Source organism: Manis pentadactyla, chromosome 3 (assembly GCF_030020395.1).
Source record: "Manis pentadactyla isolate mManPen7 chromosome 3, mManPen7.hap1, whole genome shotgun sequence".
NCBI classification, from domain to species: domain Eukaryota; kingdom Metazoa; phylum Chordata; class Mammalia; order Pholidota; family Manidae; genus Manis; species Manis pentadactyla.
Window position 1 is genome coordinate 216,736,032 of NC_080021.1, and position 10,897 is coordinate 216,746,928.

Sequence of the window (10,897 nt, forward strand, 5' to 3'; positions counted from 1 at the left end):
GCACATGCTTATCACCCAGGCCTTCTCACTGAGTCTGTTGCTGGCTGTAAGGTGTGTGTTCTAGGAAGAAGCAGTCCCTTCTGTGCCCAGCACACAGCAAAGCTGGCCCGTGTGGGAATCAAAGAAGCCCAGCTTTTTAAGGCTGAAGGTTATCCTGTTGGATTCCCTCCTTCACTACAGAAGGGAATCAGGACCCAAGAAGGGGAAGAAAGTGACTCAGTCTAGCAAGTAGTTTATTTGGTTAAGATCATGGGTACGTCTGGGCTCAGATCCCATCCTAACTGTGACTTAAGGCAGTCACTAACTACTCTGAGCCCCAGTTTCATCTGGGGGAATGATAATACATTCATCTAGATTTATTGAGGGTTAAAGGACACTATGTAAGGCTGGCAGTAGTTTATCATCATCATCATGTATTAGAGTGAGAGCAGCATTCTACGTCCCCTGTTCTGTCCCAGTTCTCTCACTGTTGTAATGATGCCTGTACTCGTTAGCAAATGGCGATGATCAGAGAGCTACAGTGAGGCTGTTGCAAGGTCTGAATCACTTGCTATTAGCTGCCTATACTCCAAAATGTGACAGGCAAAATCTTTCTCAGAGAAGGAAGCATGACAAAAAGAGATGCATGGTAGGTCAGCCTGTGCAGTCACTGTTCACTGGTTAACACTGTTCACTGTTCACAGTCAGACTTGTTGGAGTAAAGATTTCATCTTTTCATATTTAGCCATGCCATAAAAATCGTCTTGGAAGTCACATGATGGGGATCGAGCAATAGCATGGGGCCCTTGGTCTCTGAAGGACTGAGTGTAGCAGGATCATGTGGCCCATTTGAGGCTTCTGCCCCTTCACAGGAAGATGGCTCCTGCAGTGCCCTGCCACCTCCAACTTTTCTCTGTCCGTAACATCTGTCCCCAGTTGCTTTCAGGTGTCCTAGTGCCCTTGCTGCACAATTTCTCCCCACAGGATGGCACCCATGAAGGTGATGCTTCACTTTCCAGCAATCCACGTTAAAATTAGGTCACAAAATGCACAGGGCCTGAAATTAAACTAAAACCATCTTTCATGAAGCTTCTGGTCTGATGTTTATTGTCAAGATGAGCCTTTTCATGATGGTGTTCATCTGCTACTGCCTCTTGGATATAAGATCAACATGCACCTTGGGCTTCTCTGCAACTCGTCTTTCTTCCCATTGGCTTATTCTGCTTATAAAGAGTATGTTTTCCCAACGTGATTGGACTGGGGAGTCTAGAATGTGAAAGGGCCCAGCTCTGTTCATTTAATGCTGGTCAGGGCATGAGAACAACTTGTCTGAGTAGATAGAGCTATTCTAATCTAAAAGTCAATTTAATTTCCAATTAGGTTCTTAGTCAAAGATGTTCATTTTGTCTTACAGCTAAACTTATGTCAAGAACAAATAGAATATTCAAAGTATACTTGGCTTAGCTGCCTGGTAACAGGGAAGGGACCTTGGAGACCTCTGCTTTGGTGATCCGGTACCATTTTTAAGTTTATTCATACTGTCAAATAATGACTCCTGTTTTTTGTTTGTTTTCTGGCTCTAATACCAGATTTGAGAGGGAAGAGAGGACAGAGGGCTACAGGGGAAGGCAAAACCTCACTGCTCATTCTTAAAGCAGAACTCGGCTACCGGTGTCAGCTGCTCCTCCAGGAACCAAGTGCCCAGGTCTCTGGGCAACATTCTGTAGAAAGGCCTATAGATCTAGAACTGCAGAAGTCTGTTCTTCAACACAGAATTTCTTAGATTTCTTTCATGGGCAAGGAAGGTGACCTACTGGCCTAGAAACAATCACCCATATTAGGTATCCACAAGTTGAAAGCATGTGGAAAGTCCACAGAGGACACTTAAGTCCCTGTTGAGATATGTGGGCTATTATGCAACTTTCAGCAACATGTGGTTACTTCTGCATGAATGTGTGTCAAAGAGGGTTTGGAATGCTTGCAGTTCAGGGGAAGGCCACGTTTTTCTAGCAAGCATCTGTGCTGCCTGTGGATTAATTGATAGATACACAGTAACTATCCTCATTAGTAGGTCATTATGATATTGTAACTGTAATACCTTTAAAAAATTGATTGCCCTAAATCTTGGTCATTTCTGAATTATTTTCCTCTAGAAAATGTGGAAATGGGTGACACTGGCCCCCAGTCTTTTATTCCCAAGTAAGCAGAGAAGAGTTTTTCTGTTCCCAGCAAGATGAATTAGTAGGTACCAGATTTTCCAAAACAAACTAAAAATCCAGTCCATTTTCAAGACAGTTGACATCAAGTAGCAAAGGATGATGACCCCTGAGATTTAAGGAAAAAATGAGGTTAGTCCTGCAATTGCCCCAGTTTCCTTCCTAGAGAACATTTCCAGACTGGCACAGGGAGGATCTGATACCAAAACCCAACAAAGATACATATTAAAACTACAAACAGATATCATTCATTAAGACAGATGTAAGAATTCTTAACAAAAGTTTAGCCATCAAATCCAATAATACATAAAAAGGATATGCATAACGACTAGGTGTGGATTGTTCTAGTAATTCAAGGTTGATTTAACATTTGAAATTCAGGCAGTAGAACTCAAAAAAAACATGATCTTCTCAGTAGATACAGAAAAACCATTTCTAAAATCCAGTGTCCATTCCTGACAAAAACTTAACAAAATAGAAAAGAAGGGAACTTATTCAACCTGGTAAAGAGCATCTAGGAAAAACCTGTTAACATCACACTTAATGGTGAAAGAATGCTTTCACCCCAAACAGAGAACAAGGCAAGTATGTCCATTCTCACCATTCCTATTTAACATTGTACAGGAAGACTTAGCCAATGCACTAAGGCAAGAAAAATAAAACATACCCAGATTAGAAAGGAAGAAGTTAAGCTTGGTTCACAGATAACATGATCACCTATATAGAAAATCCTATGAAATCTATTTAAAAAGTTACTAAAACTGAAAGTGACCTTAATATATAAGCCCAATATACAAAAATAAATTGTATTTCCATATACCAGCAGTGAATAATCAGAAATTAAAAATTTTAAAGCCAATACCATTTACAGTAGCATCAAATATATATTTTTTTTTACTTTTTAAGGTATTTATTTAAAGTTCTGTATTTAAAAATTGTATAAGTAGTATGGAATGACACATTTGTGGAATTAAAATAATACAAATATATATTTAATCTACTGGACTTTGTTTTACTCTTTAGAAAAAAGTAACAAGTTGTTTTATGATTATTGAGTCCAGAGTATTGGTATTTCTCTGCTAGAAAGAAGCTTAAAATAAAATGATCTATTTTTTTTTTATTGAGATGTAAGTGACATGCTATGTTAGTTTCAGGTGAACAACATACTGATTTGACATTTGTATATTTTGCAACTGGTCACAGTAAGTCTAGTTACCATCAGTCACTGTACAAAGTTAATACAATGTGTTGACTATGTTCCCCATGCTGTACATTACAGTCCCATAACTTATTTATTTTATAACTGGAAATTTGTACTCCTTAATCCCCTTCATCCATTCACCTCCCTCTCTGGCATCCACCTATCTGTTCTCTGTATAAGTCTGGGTTATGTTTTGGTTTGTTCAGATATATAAATTGATTAGGTATAAATCTGACAAAAGTGCAAGACCTGCACCCACTGAAAACTATAAAATACTGCTGACTGATATTAAGTAACACCTAAATAAATGGGGGAATATATACTCATGAGTCATAAGACTCGGCATTATTAAGGTGTCAGTTCTCTCCAAATTGACCCATAAGATTCAGTGCAAGCCCATGGAAATACCACCAAGCTTTTTTTTTTTTTTAGCTGATTCTAAAATTCATTTGGAGTGCAAAGGACCTATAATAGCCAAAACCACTTTAAAAAAGAAAACCAGAGTCGGAAGACTTAATGCTATTTGAGTTCAAGTCTTCTAAGCTACGGTATTTAAGACTGTGATACTAATGTTAAGCTAAACAGGTCAGTTATACAGAACAGAAAGTCCAGAAATTGATCCACACATATATGATCAATGCGAAATTCATTTGATGAAGGCGAAGAGGCGATTTAGTGGAGAAAGGACAGCATTCAACAGGTGGTGCTGGGACAACTGATGGTATAGAGAAATGGGATTGATTTATAGTCACTGACCTTGTGCCCTTTAAATGCTAAATTTGTTACCAATTCTACTTGTGTGTGTGTGTAGATTTCTTTGAATTTTCTGCACACACAAGCATTTGTCATGTCACTGCGGTTTTCTTTTACCCCAACCTTCTTTATGCATTGTATTTCTCTTGCATCAGTGCTCCATGCACAAGGTCACATAGAAGGAGGAAGGCTGGACATCTTTGCCTTGTTTCCCCTACCTGCCCTCCACGCAGCCAGAGTGATGCCCCATCTGGCTGGGGCTTGGCCACAAAGCGGGTGAGGTAGCGTGACACTTGTACCCAAAGCGAGTCTCTGCAGGACCCAGCTTTCTGATCTCAGGCTGGATTTCAGGACCCCGTCCAGCCAATGAGGAAGTGGGGCTTCCTGCCAAAGTGTCCCTCTCCCAGACTTCCCAAGGAAGGAAGATGGATTGCGGACAGGATACAGGCCTTTCGCAGGCCCCTGACCACCAAACCCTCAGTTACGCCAACCCCACTGCCATTTCTCACACCCATAGTTCCTGTAGGATCATCGGCTTCATGTTGGGGGAGTTGCATCTCTCTGTCACCGTCGGGGGGAGGTGGGAGCCATGGGGCAGAATCTCTGTTGCATGGTGCTGCCTGTTGGGACAGCTGCAGGAGCCACACCTGCTTCCCCTCACTCACCTTCACAGGAAGTGGCAGGCTGCTTGCAGAGAAATCCCTTTAACTCCCAGGTAACAACACCCTCAGGACCGTGTTAACCAGTCGGTCTATTACTGTGCAGTGAAAGGCTGGTGCCCGGGCTCAGAGCTCCCCGGCTGACAGCCTTATTCTCTGAGGCCCTGCTGTTGAGAGCTGCTCCCTGATCAGGGGCTTGGGGACAAGCCCCAAAGGAGCTCATTTTCCATTGCTCACAACCGGATCTGTAGCCAAAACCAAGTGATCACTGAAGATCAGGAGAGCTGCGTCTGCCACTAACCCACGGTGGGGACGCCAGCCAGTGGGCAAGTGCGAGCACCCTGGCCGCAGCCTCTGAGCTCTGCGGTCCCAACCGCATCTTCTGATGGGCCATGTCCATACTGAGAGTCAGGGGAGCCCGAGGTTACACCTTTAAACACCTGTCCCCAGAGATGTGGTAAATGACTTTCCCAAAGGTCACCCTGAAGTTCAGGTTCGCTGTGGCACTTGGCAGAATGCTTCCTCATGAGCTCACCTCCTCCTCACATAGGAATAATCTCAGTTTGTGGAAAATAACGTTTTCCAGATAAGTGAATTCGCCGGATGAGGAAAATTTCTCTGTAAGCACTTGAAATTTTATTACTTTAACAAGTCGGGAGGGAAATCTTGCAGAGTGGACCACACATGGACTTCTTGCCCAGCTCTAAAACTGACCTGAGTATCGACGCCTCACTGTGAGCAGTAGGGACTGCGCTGGAATCCTGGGATGCCTCTGGGTAGTCGGGACCCACAGCCTCAGACTGAAATGCATGAAAAGTAGCAGCAAGCCTTGAAAAAGAAGGAGATTCTGACCCCTGCTGCGATGTGGAAGAGCCTGGGGGTCGTGAGGCTGAGTGACGGAAGCCAGCCATGGAAGGACGAATACTGCGTGAGCCCCTCAGCCAGGGCCCCAGCGCCATCAAGTCCACAGAGTCAGAGAGGAGAAGGTGGGTGCCAGGAGCTGGGGGAGGGGCACGGGGTCAGTGTTTAACGGACAGAGATCCATTTGGGGAAGCTGAAGAGACCTCTGGAGAGGGGTGCCTAACAGTGTGAATGCCCTTAACTGCACACTTAAACATGGGCGAGATGGAAAGTCTTATGTGTATGTTATCACAATAATAAATAACACACCCTCTGCACGCTCAGCTAAGGATGCTGATGGTGCCCAGGGAGGGTGACCAGCAAGTCAGGTGGCAGGCAGTGGAGCCAGTGTTCTGACCCCGGGACCATGTGCATCTCTAAGAGCATGCTCTTCAGGACAGTTTCCAACACCAGTGACAGTGGTGAGCATTAACTGTGCCTCAAGCACCTGCTGGGAGCACGCAGAGACAGGCTGGCCAGGACTGCAGGGGCTCCTGGCTGCCCATCTCAGCGAGGCCGCAGCAGTGGGGGGGGCTGGAGGGAGGCGGCCAGCCCAGAGGAGCAGTCCGCTGACAGCCCCCCGGGGTGGCCTTTGTCCTGTCCCATTCACCCCGCCTCGCCTACACCCCTGAGTGGGGATTGGATCAATGCTGGCCCTGGGGCTCCTCTGTCCCTTGGCATATGAAGCACAGGTGGCCTTAACAGGAGCTGGGGGTGCAGGGTGGCACTGACGGTACTTTTTTTACCATCCATGCCCCGGCTGAAACCGGGGCAGAAAAGAAAACCAAGTTAGCATCCAGTCACAAGATCAATAACAGCCAACACCTATTTGGTGCCTAAATGTGAGGCCTGTGCTAAGGACTGTGCTTGGTGATGCCACTGAATCCTCCCACGAGGAAAGCCCTGTAGCCCCATCTTGCAGATTAGGAAACAGGCTCAGAGGCTCACCAGCATTACAAACCCAAGTTTCCCAAGCTCTGTGTGCCAGGTCCTGCGGCAAGTGCCTTGTATCAGCTGACCTTTGACCGAGTGCCCATCACAATCCTATGAGGTAAGCCACTCCCCATCGGAGGAAAACGAGACCTGAGAGCACAGGTTACCTGCTTGCCGCTCGGGGTCATACCGCCAGGGAGGGGCGGAGCCGGTCCGCAAACCCAGGGGCTCCCTGGACCCTCTCCTGCCACCTCGAAGCAACAGGAAACGCAGCTCCCGGAAGCCCAGAGAACAACTGACGCGCAGGGACGCAGACTCGTCTTTCACAGACTCGGTCCTTCGCCAGTGAGGGGTGCCTTCCGCAGAGCCCCGGTCCTGCTCATGGTTACCCCAGGCAGGGCTGGCACCCTGAGCCCGCACAGAGCCTGGCAGGCCCTCCCGCCTTGCTCCTAAAACACCTGAAATCCTCGACCAGGCTCATCTCTGCACCCAGGCCCTGGCTCCCCAGTCAGTTCCTCATAGACGCCAGGCGGGTGCTGCTTCCTCGCTCAGCACAGGTCTGTCCTTCCAAGTCTCCGCTAAATGGCCACCTCCTCGGGGAAGCCTTCCCGACCCTCCAGACCCGTCCAGGTCATTGTGTCTCCCTTCCTGCCCTCTGCGGACTGTCACCATTATTTCTTTGTCACTTTTCCTTTGTCTTCTCCTCGGAACTGTGTGCTCCAAGCTGCTGCTACGCCAGCACCCAGGCAAGTGCTCGCACGCAGGACGCGGTCAGAAGCACCTTTGTCAGCAAGCCAGTGCTGGTGAGTCCTGGAAACACAGCACCGAGTGAAAGGAGCCGGCACAGAGGGCCCCACACTGGGATCCCGTCACCTAAAATGACCAGAGCAGGCACCTGCAGAGGCAGAAGGCAGATGAGCGGGTGCTGAGGGCTGGTGTCGGAGGAGGCGAGAGCCAAGAGGTACAGGCGTTCTTTTTGATAATCAAAATGTCCCCAAATTGGGATGGCTGCACGCCTCCGTGAATATACCGAAAGCCACAGAATCCCACACCTCAGACAGGTGAATTGTGTGGTGTGGAAACCATACCTCAATAAAGCTGTAGAAAAGAATTTACACTTCTCTGACTGACTGGCTGGCCCTCAATATGTATCTGTGGAGAACGCGAAGAATACTAAATACCCACATGCTGTTGTCTGGACGTTGCAGACTTTAACCATGTGAAAGAAAGGTCTCCGGGCTTTGATATAAACCCTGGGTCAGCACGGTCATTCTCAGGCAGCCCGTGTGCACGTTTAACACCGAGCACCACTGCTACGCTGTGCTGGGGCTGGACGTGGGGGACGGGCTAGGTGTGCGTGTGCCGGCGTGCACATTAGGAAACTCAGGCATGCGAGGTCAGGCAGCCAGCCCGACCTCACTCAGCAAGACAAGTGGCTGCCAAGAATAGCACAGGGTTTCTGACCGCGCCTCGCTAGCCGATTGAAAAGGGGCCATAAAATATGGACCAGGGCAACGGCCCTTAAGGCCAAGTTGGGCTCAGGCTGATGGAGGGCTAGTCCTGTCTCCGCGGTCATGTCTGCAGGGACAGGCGGGGGGGCCCTGCCTGCGGGAGCTGGGCTGGCTTCTGCCGCACCGGCGGCGGCTGCGTGGGTTTGCCTCTCCGGACACAGGCGCAGACAGAGCTCTCTCGCTCAGATGTTTTCTCACGTTTAATAATTCCCGTCACTGGGAACCAACCGGCTGCTGACGACTCGCATTCGGCATGTTAGGGGCCTTCTGCACTGCAGCTGGCGAAGGCCCAGTTTGGGCAGTTGGGTGGAACTGGGGTGTGGGAAGGCAGGGGGCGGTGGAGCTGAAACAGCAGAGCCAGCACGGGTTCAAAAGACACTGTTGGAAACCTGCCCAGCTCTGCAGCTTCCCAGCCGAGTGACCTTTAGCAAGTCTGTAGGCCCTTTCTGAGGGTCATTCTCCTCAACTATAAAAGGGGAAACCACTGTGTGTGCCACTGGTGACAGGAAAGGGCCCCAGCGGTGCCGCAGCGCTCGGCTCTTTGGCTGTGCCTCTTGGCGCAAAGTGGTCGTGCGCCGGCGATTTGGACGAGACTTTCAGGGAGGGCATGTGCACAGTGACCTGCCGCTGCCTACGGTGTCGGCCTTAGTGCAGTGCCTGGACCCCAGCCAGGAGGGAAGCCGGTTCTGTAGGCCACCCAGGCAGGATAGATGATGACCAAGAGACAAACCAAGCAGAGGTGAGAAAGAGTGCCTGGGCTGTTGGAAATGTGCAGGGGCCTGAGAGTGTCCCCAGCCGTCGCCTTTCTGCAGTTCCCACTACGGCTGCCTCCCTCTTGGACCCAATGGGGATTTCGTGGTTGGCCTCAAGACCTAACCTACAGTGAGTGGGAGTCCAGAGCAGAGGCTGGGCTCTACCAAGAAGTGACTTTGGAGGTGGGAGGCAGGCCGTGGGGGTCTCCCAGCAGACGTCTTGGGGCCAGTAGCTGACTGCCCAGCCCAGACAGCCGGCCCTCCTGGGCCCCGGCTCCCGCAGGGGACCCCGTGGCAGCTGGCCCAGCTGACCCTGGTGTCTGTGTCTCATCCAGTCTGGGATGTCTAAATTTAACCTGCTGTCAGCTTGAGGGGCTGGAGGGCTTCCACTATCACTGACTGCCACTTGAAATCCACTTTCCTTGTAACCACGTCCCAGACGCCCTCGGATGCACGCTGCCACCTGACCATGCGCGCCCAGCTGCCTGTCAGCGTAAGGATTCCAGTGCCTGAGCGCTGGGGCTGTGCCCCACTGGGGCCCAGCTCAGTCCTCTCCCGCCATAGACGAGGCCTGCACCCGTCCTCTGCTCACACACACACGGTGCTCACACCCCAGGGTCTCTCCTGGGCGGAGCTCAGGCACTGACTCCACAGCTGAAAGCAAACCGCAATAGTGACCTGCTCCACCCGTCAGCCATCTGGGTGGAGGACGGCCAGCAGGGCCTGTTATGCAATTTCCTGCTTCGGTGTCTCAGACCCAGGAGACAGGATGCAGGACGCTGTTGGGTTGCTGCAACGTGGAAACCCAGAGAAGAAAGCATGTCCCCGATGCCAGAGTGGATGGGGGCCTCTTGTCCTCCGAGGCAATGTCGAGGGGCCTCGACTCACCCAGAGGATGAGCCCATGGTCTGCAGCCGGCCAGGCAGCCCCTCTTCAGAGGGAACGAGCCCGCTCCCCCGGGGCACTGGGAGAACTGACCACTGCACAGACCCTTCCTGCGGGAGAGGAAGGCATTTCCTGCCCAGGAGCCCAGGGTGGAGAGAGCCACAGGCCCAGGCCCTCCTCACAGCCACCAGCGCGTACTGAGCCCTGACTGTGCGCTCCGCGGCGGCAGGCCGAGGGTATGCACCCAGGGGCAGGGCTGGGCTCTGGGGCCCGGGTTCCAGCTCTGGCCCTGCCTCTTCCCAGACGCAGGAGGCCTTGGGCGGCTTCTCAGCGCTTGCTGCCCTTCAGTGTCCTCGTCTGTGAAACGGTGACATTTCACACGGTGACACCCAGTTTGCCAGAGGATTCAAGGAGTTAAAACCCAGAAACCAAAGAGAACAGTGTGTTCACAGCACACCAGCCAGGAAGCAGCTAATGGGAGGACCCCCATTTTCCATGCAAGGTGAGTGGGGCTCAGACCTCACACCGAGGGCCTTGACTGCAGGGTCCACCTTCAGAGCCCACACCCACTGCAAGACCTCCATCCTCACCCCCATTCCTTTCAGAAGAAAGTTCTGATCAGAAGAAAGTATTTCCCGTCAGGGCTGACCGCACACGACCCGCTTTCATCAGCTGCTGCCCAAGGGCAGGGGACAGAGCCATGTCCTCGACTGGCATTGTCCTGGCAGCTATGTCTCCACATGAAGACAGGTTTGCGGGCATGGGTAAGGGCCCAATCTGAACACTGACCCCCTTGTCGTATGGGTTTCTATGTTACCAAAAAGCCCAGCTGCCCTCCCGTCCCAGCTTTACCTCCGACCCTGGTGGCCCTCTACACGGGGCACCGGCCAGGGGCACCCTGGGCCGGGACTGAGGTCCCAGAGCTGCAGGCAGCAGAGAAGTCACCAACGAAGTGGCCCACCTCCTCCCGGGTTCTCCCTTACACCAGACCCCCCAGGCTCTGGCCACCCACCCACCCACCAAATACATTCACTCCCGTGGGCAAAAGTAGAGCTGTCAACCCCAGAATGATCCACAACTTCAGAAACATCCAGATCCTAGCCAGGCC